The sequence below is a fragment of the Phyllobates terribilis genome, unplaced genomic scaffold (assembly GCF_046119375.1).
Source record: "Phyllobates terribilis strain yellow unplaced genomic scaffold, ASM4611937v1 Scaffold_230__1_contigs__length_3167835, whole genome shotgun sequence".
In the NCBI taxonomy this organism is placed as follows: domain Eukaryota; kingdom Metazoa; phylum Chordata; class Amphibia; order Anura; family Dendrobatidae; genus Phyllobates; species Phyllobates terribilis.
In genome coordinates, this window is record NW_027362990.1 from 1,115,341 (window position 1) to 1,133,989 (window position 18,649).

Genomic DNA, 18,649 nt, shown 5'->3' on the forward strand with positions numbered 1-18,649 from the left:
CCCACAATTTCTGCAATATACTGGCATCCCAGAAAAGAAGAAATCCCCATTTGTTTGCCCAATTTTGAAACGGGCAGGGGGGAGCCGTATACCACCTGGTGTATTTGGATCTCTTGTACACTTCACAAGGAATTTCCACTTAGATGTCCATATGTTATATTCGTTTAATATCTTCCCAATACATTTAACACTTTTAAAATAAATTGCTAGAAATGACATTACTTCTGGAGCAGAAACAAAGGGCGAAAATATTTTTACAATAACCAGTCTTACCTCATCCAGGACGTGCTCAACAATTTGTATCCCTTTCAAAACAGGACTATTTTCAACTTTTTTTAACTTTTCTAGTACATCTCTAAAAATACCTTCTCCGGTGAATGTGATGTCATAGTCACCTCTTCTGGGATAATCCTGGATGGAGAGAATTTCATTCCTTTGTACGCCAAGAAGGTTCCTGAGCACGTCCTGGACTACATACCCTAATTTCCTCATATCCGAGCCACCCGCCGTGAAGTGAACTCGGATAGAGTTTTTTAGCCTCGCATAAAGAGGCACGAGGTTAGGGTCAACCTCCATGGAAAAACGCAACAAGGTTGCAAATTGCAGCCGCTTGCAATCTGCGCTCCCAGTGTTCTTGCAGCGAAAAACACCTGGAAGCTGGGGGATCGCAACTCGTTACCCTGGGACTAAGCCCTCTCCCTAATAGCAGCAAGCAGGTTAAGTCCACCAAAGTGGACGATCCTGCCAGGCCAAGGAGAGGGGTACCCGAGTGCCCTTCAACCACAATCTCCTGCAATAAAGCACTTGATCGTAGCCAAAAGGCCGAGAAGCGATAACCAGAATTGGTTTCAAACTACGGAGCCACCCAAGGATCCTGAAAAGTCCATTTGTGGAGATGAGCTCCTGGACTCCCGTTAAGAAGACATGTTGTCAACCTCTAGATCCCTTACATGCCTGCACTTTTCGGCTTGCTGCTGCTGCAATCCACGCGTTTTAGATCTGCATAACTCCACCTCTTTAAACACAGCACCTTCACCCCCTGCTGTTCCCACCCGCCTCAACACCGTTGGAAGGGAGGAGAACCAATTAAGGCGGGGGGTGGGGTGGAACGAGCAGCTGTCTACCCTTAGCAGGAGGGCTCCTGATTACATACCTCTCCTGCTGCTGCTGCTGCTGGCTGTCCAGCAGCAGACTGAAGGTGGCTGCTGCTGTGCACAGGTATATAAAGGCTCAGAGCCTATTATGACACGCGCAGCCAGCGTTCCATTGCCACATTCCATCTACTGCAGGCAGGATACCTGGCTGGCTGAATGTCGCTGAGAAGCTCACAGAGACCGCCATAAGCAACAGTTTAACAGAATGCCACAGACTAATCAACCAAACTTTTTGGGTTGGGTTCTCTTTTATAGTCTGCAGGCATTAAATGAAAGAAGTCAGTGTTCCAGCAGAAGGAGACAACGTTTCAGAAAAGGCATTGTAGCAAACCAAAAAAGAAATTTTAAGCGCAGCAGAGTAACCAGCGCACATACCTGTTAGCTCAGGTGAGTTTAAAAGGCTGCTGTTGATAACAAGGGCATTTGCTAAATAGATGGTGTGTGTGCAACAATATACTGAAAGGTCAATTATATTGTGCAGCTTATCTCACCACCTGTAGTTATTTAGGTGAAAGCTCCAAAATGCTTGCCTAATATGTCTGTTTATCCAAAAGGAAGTAAAAAGGGAGAGCTAGAAAGATAGCATTGCATCACATTACATGGCAATGCAATGCACAGTTGCTGAAGTTGAACCAAAATGAGCTTGTAATCTGGCTTCTGCAACTTTGAACATGAAAAATCCAATGAGGAGAAGAAAAGCAAAGCCAAAGAGTCCATCCCAAAATCCGACAAACAAGCAAAATGAACAAAAAACATTGAATTCAATTCTTTCTGATTTTAGAAACTGCATTAAAGAAGGGGTGCACCGGTCCTGGAGATACTGCAATACCAGGTCAATGCGTGGAGTGGACAGAGCAAGCTCTTTTTCCATCTCCCTGTTCTAAAAATCCATTTAATATATGGTCCCCAGATAGGGGACGTATCAGATATTAAACTGATAAGAACAGATACTACACTTGATCTTAGCCAAAAGGCCGAGAAGCGATAACCAGAATTGGTTTCAAACTACGGAGCCACCCAAGGATCCTGAAAAGTCCATTTGTGGAGATGAGCTCCTGGACTCCCGTTAAGAAGACATGTTGTCAACCTCTAGATCCCTTACATGCCTGCACTTTTCGGCTTGCTGCTGCTGCAATCCACGCGTTTTAGATCTGCATAACTCCACCTCTTTAAACACAGCACCTTCACCCCCTGCTGTTCCCACCCGCCTCAACACCGTTGGAAGGGAGGAGAACCAATTAAGGCGGGGGGTGGGGTGGAACGAGCAGCTGTCTACCCTTAGCAGGAGGGCTCCTGATTACATACCTCTCCTGCTGCTGCTGCTGCTGGCTGTCCAGCAGCAGACTGAAGGTGGCTGCTGCTGTGCACAGGTATATAAAGGCTCAGAGCCTATTATGACACGCGCAGCCAGCGTTCCATTGCCACATTCCATCTACTGCAGGCAGGATACCTGGCTGGCTGAATGTCGCTGAGAAGCTCACAGAGACCGCCATAAGCAACAGTTTAACAGAATGCCACAGACTAATCAACCAAACTTTTTGGGTTGGGTTCTCTTTTATAGTCTGCAGGCATTAAATGAAAGAAGTCAGTGTTCCAGCAGAAGGAGACAACGTTTCAGAAAAGGCATTGTAGCAAACCAAAAAAGAAATTTTAAGCGCAGCAGAGTAACCAGCGCACATACCTGTTAGCTCAGGTGAGTTTAAAAGGCTGCTGTTGATAACAAGGGCATTTGCTAAATAGATGGTGTGTGTGCAACAATATACTGAAAGGTCAATTATATTGTGCAGCTTATCTCACCACCTGTAGTTATTTAGGTGAAAGCTCCAAAATGCTTGCCTAATATGTCTGTTTATCCAAAAGGAAGTAAAAAGGGAGAGCTAGAAAGATAGCATTGCATCACATTACATGGCAATGCAATGCACAGTTGCTGAAGTTGAACCAAAATGAGCTTGTAATCTGGCTTCTGCAACTTTGAACATGAAAAATCCAATGAGGAGAAGAAAAGCAAAGCCAAAGAGTCCATCCCAAAATCCGACAAACAAGCAAAATGAACAAAAAACATTGAATTCAATTCTTTCTGATTTTAGAAACTGCATTAAAGAAGGGGTGCACCGGTCCTGGAGATACTGCAATACCAGGTCAATGCGTGGAGTGGACAGAGCAAGCTCTTTTTCCATCTCCCTGTTCTAAAAATCCATTTAATATATGGTCCCCAGATAGGGGACGTATCAGATATTAAACTGATAAGAACAGATACTACACTTGATCTTAGCCAAAAGGCCGAGAAGCGATAACCAGAATTGGTTTCAAACTACGGAGCCACCCAAGGATCCTGAAAAGTCCATTTGTGGAGATGAGCTCCTGGACTCCCGTTAAGAAGACATGTTGTCAACCTCTAGATCCCTTACATGCCTGCACTTTTCGGCTTGCTGCTGCTGCAATCCACGCGTTTTAGATCTGCATAACTCCACCTCTTTAAACACAGCACCTTCACCCCCTGCTGTTCCCACCCGCCTCAACACCGTTGGAAGGGAGGAGAACCAATTAAGGCGGGGGGTGGGGTGGAACGAGCAGCTGTCTACCCTTAGCAGGAGGGCTCCTGATTACATACCTCTCCTGCTGCTGCTGCTGCTGGCTGTCCAGCAGCAGACTGAAGGTGGCTGCTGCTGTGCACAGGTATATAAAGGCTCAGAGCCTATTATGACACGCGCAGCCAGCGTTCCATTGCCACATTCCATCTACTGCAGGCAGGATACCTGGCTGGCTGAATGTCGCTGAGAAGCTCACAGAGACCGCCATAAGCAACAGTTTAACAGAATGCCACAGACTAATCAACCAAACTTTTTGGGTTGGGTTCTCTTTTATAGTCTGCAGGCATTAAATGAAAGAAGTCAGTGTTCCAGCAGAAGGAGACAACGTTTCAGAAAAGGCATTGTAGCAAACCAAAAAAGAAATTTTAAGCGCAGCAGAGTAACCAGCGCACATACCTGTTAGCTCAGGTGAGTTTAAAAGGCTGCTGTTGATAACAAGGGCATTTGCTAAATAGATGGTGTGTGTGCAACAATATACTGAAAGGTCAATTATATTGTGCAGCTTATCTCACCACCTGTAGTTATTTAGGTGAAAGCTCCAAAATGCTTGCCTAATATGTCTGTTTATCCAAAAGGAAGTAAAAAGGGAGAGCTAGAAAGATAGCATTGCATCACATTACATGGCAATGCAATGCACAGTTGCTGAAGTTGAACCAAAATGAGCTTGTAATCTGGCTTCTGCAACTTTGAACATGAAAAATCCAATGAGGAGAAGAAAAGCAAAGCCAAAGAGTCCATCCCAAAATCCGACAAACAAGCAAAATGAACAAAAAACATTGAATTCAATTCTTTCTGATTTTAGAAACTGCATTAAAGAAGGGGTGCAACGGTCCTGGAGATACTGCAATACCAGGTCAATGCGTGGAGTGGACAGAGCAAGCTCTTTTTCCATCTGCCTGTTCTAAAAATCCATTTAATATATGGTCCCCAGATAGGGGACGTATCAGATATTAAACTGATAAGAACAGATATTACACTTGATCTTAGCCAAAAGGCCGAGAAGCGATAACCAGAATTGGTTTCAAACTACGGAGCCACCCAAGGATCCTGAAAAGTCCATTTGTGGAGATGAGCTCCTGGACTCCCGTTAAGAAGACATGTTGTCAACCTCTAGATCCCTTACATGCCTGCACTTTTCGGCTTGCTGCTGCTGCAATCCACGCGTTTTAGATCTGCATAACTCCACCTCTTTAAACACAGCACCTTCACCCCCTGCTGTTCCAACCCGCCTCAACACCGTTGGAAGGGAGGAGAACCAATTAAGGCGGGGGGTGGGGTGGAACGAGCAGCTGTCTACCCTTAGCAGGAGGGCTCCTGATTACATACCTCTCCTGCTGCTGCTGCTGCTGGCTGTCCAGCAGCAGACTGAAGGTGGCTGCTGCTGTGCACAGGTATATAAAGGCTCAGAGCCTATTATGACTAGAGATGAGCGGTGTTCGACTAGAACTGTTCGCCAATCTCAAATTCGAGCTGTTTTGGGCGGTGTTCGAGTTGTTCGACGAACCCGAACGATTTGCAAAAAATTCAGCTGTTCGAGGTTATGTTCGATAACTGTTCGTGCACCAAAAGCGTGTCCTGCATGTCTGGCGCTATTTAGAGCACCAATCATGCAGGGATTGTCTGCCACTCACTGTAATGCCACAGCCATGGTGGTTGTGGCATTACAGTGATTGCCCAAATCGATGGGAACAGTGCCAACAGTGAAACATGAAAAGCCGGCAATACAGCAGCGGCATACACCTGTACCCGACAATTTAGAACCGAAAGAATAGAGCTTCACACATAGATTAGATAGATATAAACATGTCAGCCACATATATAAGAAGTACAGTGAAAGTGCTGCTTACTGTACTTGTCATTTAGCGTAAAGGATTTATCAAAAAAAATAATAGTGTTTTCATGCACCGTCTCTTTAAAAAAGCCGGCCGGCAATTCAGCAGCGGTACCCGACAATTTAGAATAGAAAGAATAGAGAATCACACATAGATTAGATAGATAGAAACATGTCAGTCACATATATATGAAGTACAGTGACAGTGCTGCTTACTGTACTTGTCATTTAGCGTAAAGGATTTATCAAAAAAAATAATAGTGTTTTCATGCACTGTCTCTTTAAAAAAGCCGGCCGGCAATTCAGCAGCTGTACCCGACAATTTAGAACAGAAAGATAGAGCATCACACATAGATTAGATAGATAGAAACAAGTCAGTCACATATATATGAAGTACAGTGATAGTGTTGGTTACTGTACTTGTCATTTAGTATTAAAACAAAGGATTTATTATTAAAAAAATTGGCGTGGGGTTCCCCTTAATTTTAGGCTCTAGCGGAGGTTAAGCAGACGGCTGGGGCAGATGTTTGAAGCCTGGGAAGGGGGTAATACCCACGGAGCTTCCCAGGCTACTAATATCAGCCCCCAGCTGAATACATAGCCTTTACTAGCTATTAAAATGGGGGACCCCCCGAAAAAAATGACGTGGGGTCCCCCCTAATTTAATAGCTAGCAAAGGCTAGGCAGACAGCTGGGGGCTGATATTAATAGCCCAGGAAGGGAGCCATGAATATTGGCCCCCTCCCAGGCTAGAAACACCAGCCGTCAGCCGCCCCAGAAATGGCGCATTCATAGGATGCGCCAATTCTGGCACTTAGCCTCGCTCTTCCACGCTGCCCTGGTGCGGTGGCAGGGGGTAATAGGGTTGGGGTTGATGTCAGCTTATAATGCCAGCTGACATCAAGCCCAGGTTAGTAATGGAGAGGCGTCTATAAGACACCCCCATTACTAACCCCATAGTCAAAGTTAAAAAAAACACAAACACCCAGAATAAAGTCCTTTAATTGAAATAAAGACACAATCCTTTATTGTTCTAAATTAAACCATACTTACCGTCACGCCCATTCCAGCTGAAGCCAACGATCTCCTGCAATAAAAGAAAAATAATAAAGCAACCTCATCCTTACCTTTCCATGGTTCCCACGACAGCTTCAGCTCTGCTACATCGAGATGACAGGCTGGACCGCAGCAGAACGCTGCCATCCAGCCTCTCATCCCGCAGACACTGAGAAGCGCAGGCTTGCTTGCGCTGCTCAGCGTCTCTCTGTGACGACATCCAGATGAGCCGAGTTCATGTCCAATGAACTCGGCTCACCTCATGCACGTCACTGACAGCGTGGGAAAATTCTCACGCTGAAGCGGTGAGTGCAGGAGAATTCTCCCACGCTGTCAGTGACGTGCATAAGGTGAGCTCATGTCCAATGAACTCAGCTCACCTCCTGCTCGTCACTGACAGCGTGGGAGAATTCTCCTGCACTCAGCGCTTCAGTGTGAGAATTCTCCCACGCTGAAGCGCTGAGTGCAGGAGAATTTTCCCACGCTGTCAGTGACGTGCATGAGGTGAGCCGAGTTCATTGGACATTAACTCGGCTCATCTGGATGCCCTCACAGAGAGACACTGTGGAGCGCAAGCAAGCCTGCGCTTCTCAGTGTCTGCGGGATGACAGGCTGGATGGCAGCGTTCTGCTGCGGTCCAGCCTGTCATCTCGATGTAGCAGAGCTGAAGCTGTCATGGGAACCATGGAAAGGTAAGGATGATGTTGCTTTATTATTTTTCTTTTATTTCAGGAGATCGTTGGCTTCAGCTGGAATGGGCGTGATGGTAAGTATGGTTTAATTTAGAACAATAAAGAATTGTGTGTTTATTTCAATTAAAGGACTTTTTTCTGGGTGTTGTGTTTTTTTTAAATACTTTACTAGAAATTCATGGTGTTCATGTCTAATATTGGCGTGACCCCATGAATTTCGGGCTTAGGGCCAGCTGATAATGCCAAGCTGGCCCTAACCCCTTTATTACCCAGTGAGCCACCGCATCAGGGCCCTGGATGAGTTGGGTACAGCGCCAGAAGATGGCGCTTCTATGAACGCGCCATTTTCCGGGGTGGCTGCGGACTGCAATTTGCAGCGGGGGTGGCCCAGAAAGCTTGGGTCTCCCTGCGCTGCGGATTCCAGCCCCCAGCTGCCTAGTTGTACCTGGCTGGACACAAAAACAGGGCGAAGCCCCACGTCAATTTTCTTTAAATTATTTCATGAAATAATTAAGAAAAAAAGGGCTTCCCTATATTGTTGTGTCCGGCCAGGTACAAATAGGCAGCTGGTGGTTGGGGGCAGCCCGTTCCTGCCTGCTGTACCTGGCTGGACACAAATATAGTGCGAAGCCCCACGTCAATTTTTTTTAAATTATTTCATGAATTTCCTGAAATAATTTAAAAAAATTGAAGTGGGGCTTCGCACTATATTTGTGTCCAGCCAGGTACAGCAGGCAGGAACGGGCTGCCCCCATCCACCAGCTGCCTATTTGTACCTGGCCGGACACAACAATATAGGGAAGCCCTTTTTTTCTTAATTATTTCATGAATTTCATGAAATAATTAAAAAAAAAGTACGTGGGGCTTCGCCCTATTTTTGTGTCCAGCCAGGTACAACTAGGCAGCTGGGGGCTGGAATCTGCAGCGCAGGGAGGCCCAAGCTTTCTGGGCCCCCCCCCGCTACAAATTGCAGTCCGCAGCCACCCCGGAAAATGGCGCGTTCATAGAAGCGCCATCTTCTGGCGCTGTACCCAACTCATCCAGGGCCCTGGTGCGGTGGCTCACTGTGTAATAAAGGGGTTAGGGCCAGCTTGGTATTATCAGCTGGCCCCAAGCCCAAAATTCATGGGGTCACGCCAGTATTAGACATGACCGCCATGAATTTCTAGTAAAGTATTTAAAAAAAACACAACACCCAGAATAAAGTCCTTTAATTGAAATAAAGACACAATTCTTTATTGTTCTAAATTAAACCATACTTACCATCACACCCATTCCAGCTGAAGCCAACGATCTCCTGCAATAAAAGAAAAATAATAAACCAACCTCATCCTTACCTTTCCATGGTTCCCACGACAGCTTCAGCTCTGCTACATCGAGATGACTGGCTGGACCGCAGCAGAACGCTGCCATCCAGTCTGTCATCCCGCAGACACTGAGAAGCGCAGGCATGCTTGCGCTCCTCACTGTCTCGCTGTGACGGCATAAAGATGAGCCGAGGTCATGTCCAATGAACTCGGCTCACCTCATGCACGTCACTGACAGCGTGGGAAAATTCTCACGCTGAAGTGCTGAGTGCAGGAGAATTCTCCCACGCTGTCAGTGATGTGCATGAGGTGAGCTCATGTCCAATGAACTCAGCTCACCTCCTGCAGGTCACTGACAGCGTGGGAAAATTCTCCTGCACTCACCGCTTCAGCGTGAGAATTTTCCCACGCTATCAGTGACGTGCATGAGGTGAGCCGAGTTCATTGGACATGAACTCGGCTCATCTGGATGTCGTCACAGAGAGACGCTGAGCAGCGCAAGCAAGCCTGCGCTTCTCAGTGTCTGCGGGATGCCAGGCTGGATGGCGGCGTTCTGCTGCGGTCCAGCCTGTCATCTCGATGTAGCAGAGCTGAAGCTGTCGTGGGAACCATGGAAAGGTAAGGATGAGGTTGCTTTATTATTTTTCTTTTATTGCAGGAGATCGTTGGCTTCAGCTGGAATGGGCGTGATGGTAAGTATGGTTTAATTTAGAACAATAAAGGATTGTGTCTTTATTTCAATTAAAGGACTTTATTCTGGGTGTTTGTGTTTTTTTTAACTTTGACTATGGGGTTAGTAATGGGGGTGTCTTATAGACGCCTCTCCATTACTAACCTGGGCTTGATGTCAGCTGGCATTATAAGCTGACATCAACCCCAACCCTATTACCCCCTGCCACCGCACCAGGGCAGCGTGGAAGAGCGAGGCTAAGTGCCAGAATTGGCGCATCCTATGAATGCGCCATTTCTGGGGCGGCTGACGGCTGGTGTTTCTAGCCTGGGAGGGGGCCAATATTCATGGCTCCCTTCCTGGGCTATTAATATCAGCCCCCAGCTGTCTGCCTAGCCTTTGCTAGCTATTAAATTAGGGGGGACCCCACGTCATTTTTTGGGGGGGGGCCCCCATTTTAATAGCTAGTAAAGGCTATGTATTCAGCTGGGGGCTGATATTAGTAGCCTGGGAAGCTCCGTGGGTATTACCCCCTTCCCAGGCTTCAAACATCTGCCCCAGCCGTCTGCTTAACCTCCGCTAGAGCCTAAAATTAAGGGGAACCCCACGCCAATTTTTTTAATAATAAATCCTTTATTTTAATACTAAATGACAAGTACAGTAACCAACACTATCACTGTACTTCATATATATGTGACTGACATGTTTCTATCTATCTAATCTATGTGTGATGCTCTATCTTTCTGTTCTAAATTGTCGGGTACCGCTGCTGAATTGCCGGCCGGCTTTTTTAAAGAGACAGTGCATGAAAACACTATTATTTTTTTAAATAAATCCTTTACACTAAATGACAAGTACAGTAAGCAACACTATCACTGTACTTATTATATATGTGACTGACATGTTTCTATCTATCTAATCTATGTGTGAAGCTCTATTCTTTCTGTTCTAAATTGTCGGGTACCGCTGCTGAATTGCCGGCCGGCTTTTTTAAAGAGACGGTGCATGAAAACACTAATATTTTTTTTAATAAATCCTTTACACTAAATGACAAGTACAGTAACCAACACTGTCACTGTGATTCTTATATGTGTGACTGACATGTTTCTATCTATCTAATCTATGTGTGATGCTCTATTCCTTCTTGTCTAAATTGTCGGGTACCGGTGTATGCCGCTGCTGAATTTGCCGGCCGGCTTTTTTAAACAGAGTGTCTTCTGAGCAGTTTGTCAGCTTTTGGACACCTTTGCAGGTGTTTTCTATGTGTTTCTATGTGTTTTTGTTTGCCTGCCATTGGTTTTAACGGTGTTCGACGGTGTTCTAAGGTGTTCGACGAACAGTTCAACGAACAGTTCCTCGAACATCCCGGTGTTCGACGAACCGAACCGAACCCGAACACTACGGGGGTGGCTCAACACTAATTATGACACGCGCAGCCAGCGTTCCATTGCCACATTCCATCTACTGCAGGCAGGATACCTGGCTGGCTGAATGTCGCTGAGAAGCTCACAGAGACCGCCATAAGCAACAGTTTAACAGAATGCCACAGACTAATCAACCAAACTTTTTGGGTTGGGTTCTCTTTTATAGTCTGCAGGCATTAAATGAAAGAAGTCAGTGTTCCAGCAGAAGGAGACAACGTTTCAGAAAAGGCATTGTAGCAAACCAAAAAAGAAATTTTAAGCGCAGCAGAGTAACCAGCGCACATACCTGTTAGCTCAGGTGAGTTTAAAAGGCTGCTGTTGATAACAAGGGCATTTGCTAAATAGATGGTGTGTGTGCAACAATATACTGAAAGGTCAATTATATTGTGCAGCTTATCTCACCACCTGTAGTTATTTAGGTGAAAGCTCCAAAATGCTTGCCTAATATGTCTGTTTATCCAAAAGGAAGTAAAAAGGGAGAGCTAGAAAGATAGCATTGCATCACATTACATGGCAATGCAATGCACAGTTGCTGAAGTTGAACCAAAATGAGCTTGTAATCTGGCTTCTGCAACTTTGAACATGAAAAATCCAATGAGGAGAAGAAAAGCAAAGCCAAAGAGTCCATCCCAAAATCCGACAAACAAGCAAAATGAACAAAAAACATTGAATTCAATTCTTTCTGATTTTAGAAACTGCATTAAAGAAGGGGTGCACCGGTCCTGGAGATACTGCAATACCAGGTCAATGCGTGGAGTGGACAGAGCAAGCTCTTTTTCCATCTCCCTGTTCTAAAAATCCATTTAATATATGGTCCCCAGATAGGGGACGTATCAGATATTAAACTGATAAGAACAGATTTTTTTTTTTTTTTTTTTTTACAAAACCATTCAGGTTTAAAACAATAATGCAGAATAAAAGGTCGTCTCCTCATCTGAAAAAAACAACCATTCCACAATCATTTATCGTTTAAAACTCATCATGATGGTTTCTTTTATTATCCAGTTAAATTGAAAAAATGCAATATACACATCAGAAAAAAACAAAATTACAGACTAATTATATGTTTCCATTTCTGGAATTTCCATACTCCCTCTGCATCCATCCCACCTTTCATATCACATTTATAATAGAAATATAACTTCTCAAGGACCATTTTAACACAATCATCCACCTCAAAACGCTCATTTTTAAACACATACAAGTTCCGGCAATTCCACAAAACCTCCTTCACACAAGCCAAAAACAGCCACAAAATCCTATCCTTTTCACGGTTTAACATGCATAACCCAAACATGACAATTTCAAAATTCAAACGTTTCACCCCAGTCAATTCCATACATAACCCACCCAATTTAGCCCAAACATCCTTCGCAAACCTACATGACCATAGAACATGATGGACCTCTTCATTACACCCACACCGCTCTCTCGGACACCTTTCAGACACCGCCAACCCTTTCCTTTTTTGTACACTCCTCACAGGTAAAATCCCATGCAAAGACATCCAAACTAAATCTTTCTGTTTGTTAGACATATCATGTTTGACCAGCTTACACCAGACATCCTCCGCTTCAGCTGACCTTAACCCAATAATTTCACACATCCTATTATCCGCACACATCCTTTTCACCATGCTTTTATTCTTCAGAAAACTCACCATCTGAACTTTCTCAAGATGAAATTTTTTGATAAAACATTCCAATTGTAGGTACCAATAAGGGCATATGTGACACCCCAGGGGTCTGGTTGTCACAGTGATAGAGATATTACGTCTGAGAGCAGGTGGGAGGTCCTTTGGTCAGGGATCCTGTGCATGCCACACCTCCTGCCCAGCCTTGGGAGGGGAAGAACTTCCCCTGTATAAACCCGGGGCTGAGGCAGGGTTAGTGAGTCCAGGAAGAGTAGAGACAAGAGCAGCATAGGAAGCAGCAGAGTCCCAAGGAGTCAGGGGCTGGCAGCTAAAGAGCTCGCCCTGACTAAGAAGATTCTTTACCGGACCCGGAGTCCGAGGCTGTGGGGACTAACTTCTACCCAGCAGCAGAATCCGTCAGGCAGGGGATTTCAGGTCCCCTGGCCCAGAAGCCCGAAGGCCCGGTCACACGCGTGGGACCAGCACCGCCATCGTGGAGCGGAAGCCATTAGAAGGCCCCGAGTCACCGGCCATACGGGTGAGCACCACACGGTACACTCAGGGACGTGGGCTACTTACATCAGCTTCTAGCAAGGTAGCCAGAAGAGTACAGTCAGCTTGGGAGGCCTACAACTACGCCTGGCCAGGGGAGATCCCATCTGCTCAAGGACTGACCAGGCCCCGTTCGCTAGCAAGTACTCCGGGAGGGTCTATCGTTGTTACCAGTAAAGACCCTGAACGCTACCATACCGTCTCTGAGTGGTTCCTGCTACCCCCATCATCCACGTCGGCTGCCCTGAGGCCATACCCCTCCCGTTGGGGGTTATACTATCACGCTGCACCATCCTTCCACCGGCCTCAGCGGTCTGCCCTGCAGCAGCAGCCCCCTGGCTGCATTCAACGGGTGGCGTAGTCATCAACCATTTTCTACCGCTAACAGACTGCCGTCCAGTTTGACTCCCTGGGCACGGACCGGGTCACCGCCACGAGACTACAACCCTAAACAGATCCGGCTCCGGGTAAGCTCCCGCGTGCGCAACGCAGCGCGACACAGGCCCAGGGGCGCGTCAACTTTGGCGTAGTCGGCAGGATCACGTGCCCGCAACCACCGGGTACTGCGTGCCTGAAAAGCAAAGACTGTTCAAACTTACCAGTGGTGAAGATTCCTGCCATCGGTGAAGATTCCCGCCATCCGGCGCCATCTTCAGCCTTCTTCCCGCCATCGGTGAAGTTTCCCGCCATCCGGCGCCATCTTCAGCCTTCTTCCCGCCATCCGTGGAGTTTTCCCGCCATTGGACGCCATCTTGAGGACGCCGCGCGGGAAGAAGAGGGGCGTGGACTCCGAAAGCGCGCGAGAACTGAAGCCCCGCCTCACGTCCGGACGTTGCGTAAGGTCCTGGAAGGAGCCCAGCAGACGCCGACGTCACAGGAGCGCAACGGAAGGTCCTCAACCCTGACGATCCACTGCGGAGCCGCGGCCTACGGAACAGGATCATCGCAAGGTAGGCCACGGTCCACTAGGGGGGAGGAAGATGTCGGATACGGAGGAGAGCTCCACTGCCTCAACCCCCGCCAGCGCTACCGCTGTTGCAGTTATGCCCTTCACCATGCCCTATATCCCGGGAGCAGCTTGGCTACCCCAGTACTCAGGGGAGTCACATACCCTGCATGACTTTAGAGAAAAGCTGGATAGCCTCTTCCAGGTGTACCCCCTCACAGAAGAGCAAAAAGTGAGCATCCTGGTGGCCCAACTAACTGGGGCAGCCAAAAGGGAAGTAAAATCCTGGCCACCTGGGAGGAAGACTGTCGCAGGGATACTAACCCGGCTGAAGGACACCTTTGATACCCGCACCTCAGCCGAGATTAAACTTAGATTCTACGGGTGCAAGCAGCGAGCGCATGAGAGTATAAGGGACTATGCACTCAACCTACAAGAGGCCCTGAGGGCCATTAAGCAGACCGACCCTAATGGAGTGGGAAACGAGGACAGGCTGTTGACCGAACAATTTATAGAGGGTTTATATTGCAATGCCCACCGCACCCAGTTGCGGGCAATGGCCTTACAGGACCCTCATCTAGAATTTGCACAGTTCAAGGACAGAGCCATCCGGGTGCTCCGAGAACCGGCACCAGGTGGCGTTGTGACCCACAGACGCCCCACTACCACTTACTACCAGGAGGCGGCGCCCTTGTCAGCAGGGCCTGTGGGAGCTGATGCGCAGGCTTTGGACAATGACCCGGCTCCAGACCTACACCATCAGGTCCAAGAGCTAGCTAAAAGCGTTGCTGCGCTAACCCGAACTGTGCAGTCTTTACAGGTTTCCACTCCAGGGAAGATCCAGCTGGCATCCGGACCGGAGGACATCCCGTGGCGTCGACCAAGGAGGACCCCACCGGCCAGAGGAAGACCCAGTGACCGATACAGCGAGGACGGACGACCCATCTGCCGCCGCTGCAATCAACCCGGACATATGGAAAGGTACTGTTCTTTAAACGGGCACAACCTGGGGTAGAGGGCCAACCCCCAGGAAAAAGATCACCAGGCCCATCGAACTGGCGCGACAGATATGTGGGAGGACGTCCAGTCTTGCCTGTGGTACTGGATGGCATTCCCATGAGTGCCCTACTGGACACCGGGTCACAGGTCACCACCATCCCGTACGTGCTCTTCAAGCAGTACTGGAATGACTCGGATATTACCCGCTACCCTGACGACGACTTGAGTATCATCGCCAGCAATGGTCAGCCCGTGCCACAGATCGGATTTAAAGAGGTGACCATCAAAATTGGTAGAGTCGAACTGGCCGCACAGGGACTGATCATTGTAGATATTGACAAACATGAGAGTCACCCAAAAATAACTCTAGGAACTAATGTAATTGAAAATTGTCTTGCAGAGGTGATTTTCCTTTTACAGCAGGTTGCCAAGAATGCCAGCTCCGGCGAGCAGCGGGTGCTCCAGAAAGAGATCCGGGCACTGATGCAACGGCAACAAGTGGAACTCTCCGGCGGTGAGATTGGTAGCGTAAGAATGTGTGACCCTTTTCCTATTGCCATGCCCCCAAAAAGTGAAATGATGATTTGGTGCCGGGCAGCTATTGGTCTGAGAGGTAGAGATTACCAGGCAATGGTAGAACCAGTTTACTCAGACAGTAGGCCCACCATTTTGACAGCACGGGGGGTGGTCAATGTACGCCATGGGAGGGTGCCCGTTCGCATAATAAATATCGGGGAGAGGGAAGTGTACCTGCCCCGGTATGCCACGCTAGCCAAATTATATACCACTAATCAAAATTCTATACAATCTGTGGAACCCTTGCCTCCATCTCACCCGGAGGAAGGTAACGGCTCTAAGAAAGACATGGAGGACTGGTGTCAGCAACTACATCTGGGTACTGACTCCACTCCCTCACACCAGAAACAAGGAGTCTATCGGGTGGTTCAAGAGTATGAGAGAGTGTTTAGTAAACACCCGTTAGACTTCGGGCGAGTCAAGGGGGTAGAACACCGCATCCCCACGGGAGATCATCCTCCCATAAAAGAGAGGTATCGACCCGTACCCCCTGCACATTACCAACACGCCAAGGGGATGCTTAGAGACATGAAGGAGGCTGGGGTAATCCGGGATAGCTGTAGCCCCTGGGCAGCCCCACTAGTTTTAGTCAAAAAGAAAGACAACACCATGAGGATGTGTGTAGATTACCGGAAAATCAACCGTATCACACACAAGGATGCGTACCCCTTACCAAGGATAGAGGAGTCATTGGCTGCTTTAAGATCTGCTAACTTCTTCTCTACCTTGGATCTCACTAGCGGGTACTGGCAGGTTCCTGTAGCAGAGGCGGACCGGGAGAAGACCGCATTCACCACCCCGATGGGACTTAGCGAGTTCACCTGCATGCCGTTCGGACTCTGCAACGCCCCAGGAACCTTCCAACGATTAATGGAGTGCTGTCTGGGCCACAGAAACTTCGAGACGGTCCTGTTGTACCTGGACGATGTCATCGTATACTCCAAAACTTATGAGGACCACCTGAAACACCTGGCGGAGGTGTTCGAAGCTCTGGCGAGTTACGGCCTAAAGGTGAAACCCTCCAAGTGTCACCTCCTGAAACCAAAGGTGCAATACCTGGGACACGTGGTGAGCGCTGACGGAGTGGCTCCCGACCCCGATAAGATCACCGCAATTAAGGGATGGCCAAGCCCCTCCAGCGTAAAAGAAGTGCGGCAGTTCCTAGGGTTGGTAGGCTACTACCGAAGGTTTATTCCCGGTTTCACCAAAAAGGCAGCACCTATGCAGGACCTCCTGATAGGCCAGTCCCGGAAGGCCAAGAACCAGAAGCCGCCCTTCAAATGGGAAAAGCTAGAAGAAGAGTCCTTCCGCCAGCTGAAGATGGCCCTCACGGGGGATGAAATCTTGGCGTACCCGGACTATAGCCAGCCCTTCATCCTCTACACCGACGCCAGTAACATCGGGCTAGGAGCCGTACTGTCCCAGATTCAGCAGGGGAGAGAACGAGTAATCTCCTATGCCAGCCGAAAACTGCGACCCACCGAAAGGAACCCCGAAAATTACAGCTCATTTAAGCTAGAGTTCCTGGCCGTGGTATGGGCAGTCACCGAGCGCTTTAGGCATTACCTCGCTTCTTCCCGGTTCACCGTATACACGGATAACAACCCGCTGACACACCTGGACACGGCAAGACTCGGTGCCCTGGAGCAGAGGTGGATGGCCCGTCTGTCCAACTACGAGTTCACAATTAAATACCGGGCAGGGCGCTCCAATACCAACGCGGACGCCCTGTCCAGGATGCCCAACCTGCCGGACGGAGGAGAAGATCCGGAGGGACTGGAAGAAGTTGAACTCCCTGCGTTCCACCGTCATGGGACTATCCAGTATTCCCACCGGGTAAGGAGTAAGCAGGCTGCTACGTTGAACCCCTTACCTCACTACAACTGGGCGGAAACGCAAGACAGCGACCCTGCCGTCCGACTGGTGAAGGAGATGCTGACTCGCCCGGAGGCTAGCCTGGAATCAGACGCTCCAGAGGAAGCCAAACAACTATGGGCAGAGAAGAGTCGACTGTTCCTTTACAAGGGGAAGTTGTGCCGCAGAATGGTTAACTCCAGGACGCATGAACTACTCTGGCAAGTAGTGGTGCCACGAAGAGACGCAGCCATGGTGATGGAGGCATACCACGACGGAGCTGGACACTTCGGGTGGAAAAAGCTGGAGTTCCTGCTGCGCGAGCGGTTCCACTGGGTAGGCATGAGGGGAACCATCGAGAAGTGGTGCAGAGACTGTGGCCCGTGCAATCTGAGAAGGAAGGACCGGGCCAGCCAGAAGACTCCCCTGCAGTCCATCGTCACCCGGCAACCGTTGGAACTGGTAGCCTTGGATCATGTAAAACTGACCCCCAGCAGAAGTGGCTACGTCTACGCGTTAACCATCGTGGATCATTACTCCCGGTTTCTGGTTGTCGTCCCCGTCAAGGACTTAACGGCTCGAACAGCAGCTAGAGCCTTCCAGCAGCACTTTTGCCGTCCACACGGGTACCCGGACCAAGTGCTGACGGACCAGGGACCTGCCTTTGAAGCGGAGGTCTTCCAGGAATTCTGCAATCTGTATGGCTGCCGGAAGATAAGGACGACACCCTACCATCCGCAAACTAATGGACTTTGTGAGAAAATGAACCAGGTGGTAATGGATCTTCTAAAAACGTTGCCCCTGGAAGAACGCAGTCTGTGGCCTGAGAAGTTGCCCGATCTGGTGGACCTATACAACCACATCCCGGTAGGTTCCACCAACTGTACCCCGGCTTACCTAATGAGGGCAAGACCTGGTAAGTTACCTGTTGACCTGGAAATGGGAGTCCTGACGCCCGAGGACACTTCACCAGAAACGGACTGGGACACAGAGAGGCAGCAGCAGTACCGGAAAGTACAGGAGAGCGTGGAGCGAAGTCTCTGTCAGGCTAGGGAAAGACAAGAGAAGACTTACAACCAGTATGCTCCCGCTGTTCCCCTGGTACCCGGAGAGCAGGTCTTGAAGAGGAAGAGACGGCTCCACAAGTTGGACGACCAGTGGGAGAAGGACCCGTACACCGTACTGCCCTCAAGCCACGAGAACCCGAAGGTCTGTACCATCAGTAAAGACGGAGGGGAAACCACAGCCATTGTATCCCGGGACCACCTGAAGAAGTGCCCCGAACAACTGAGGAACCCTGAGGAGGAACAGGAAGACCATCGACCCGTGGAAGAAAGGGAAGATATGGTTAGTACCGTGCTCGG

The 18,649-nt window shown here is 48.6% G+C and overlaps 3 non-coding genes and 1 pseudogene across 3 annotated transcripts; all 4 read right to left on the minus strand.

Annotated features, from left to right (window-relative positions):
• Positions 1–1,949: 1,949 nt before the first annotated feature.
• Positions 1,950–2,140, minus strand: LOC141215050 (U2 spliceosomal RNA). Its single transcript, XR_012284198.1, has one exon. It is a non-coding gene; the product is annotated as a U2 spliceosomal RNA (small nuclear RNA).
• A 1,115-nt stretch (positions 2,141–3,255) lies between these two features.
• Positions 3,256–3,446, minus strand: LOC141215052 (U2 spliceosomal RNA). The gene has a single exon (XR_012284200.1). It is a non-coding gene; the product is annotated as a U2 spliceosomal RNA (small nuclear RNA).
• Positions 3,447–4,561: 1,115 nt separating this feature from the next.
• Positions 4,562–4,752, minus strand: LOC141215099 (U2 spliceosomal RNA). Its single transcript, XR_012284245.1, has one exon. It is a non-coding gene; the product is annotated as a U2 spliceosomal RNA (small nuclear RNA).
• A 6,679-nt stretch (positions 4,753–11,431) lies between these two features.
• LOC141215120 (U2 spliceosomal RNA) lies at positions 11,432–11,634 on the minus strand (annotated as a pseudogene).
• Positions 11,635–18,649: the final 7,015 nt, after the last annotated feature.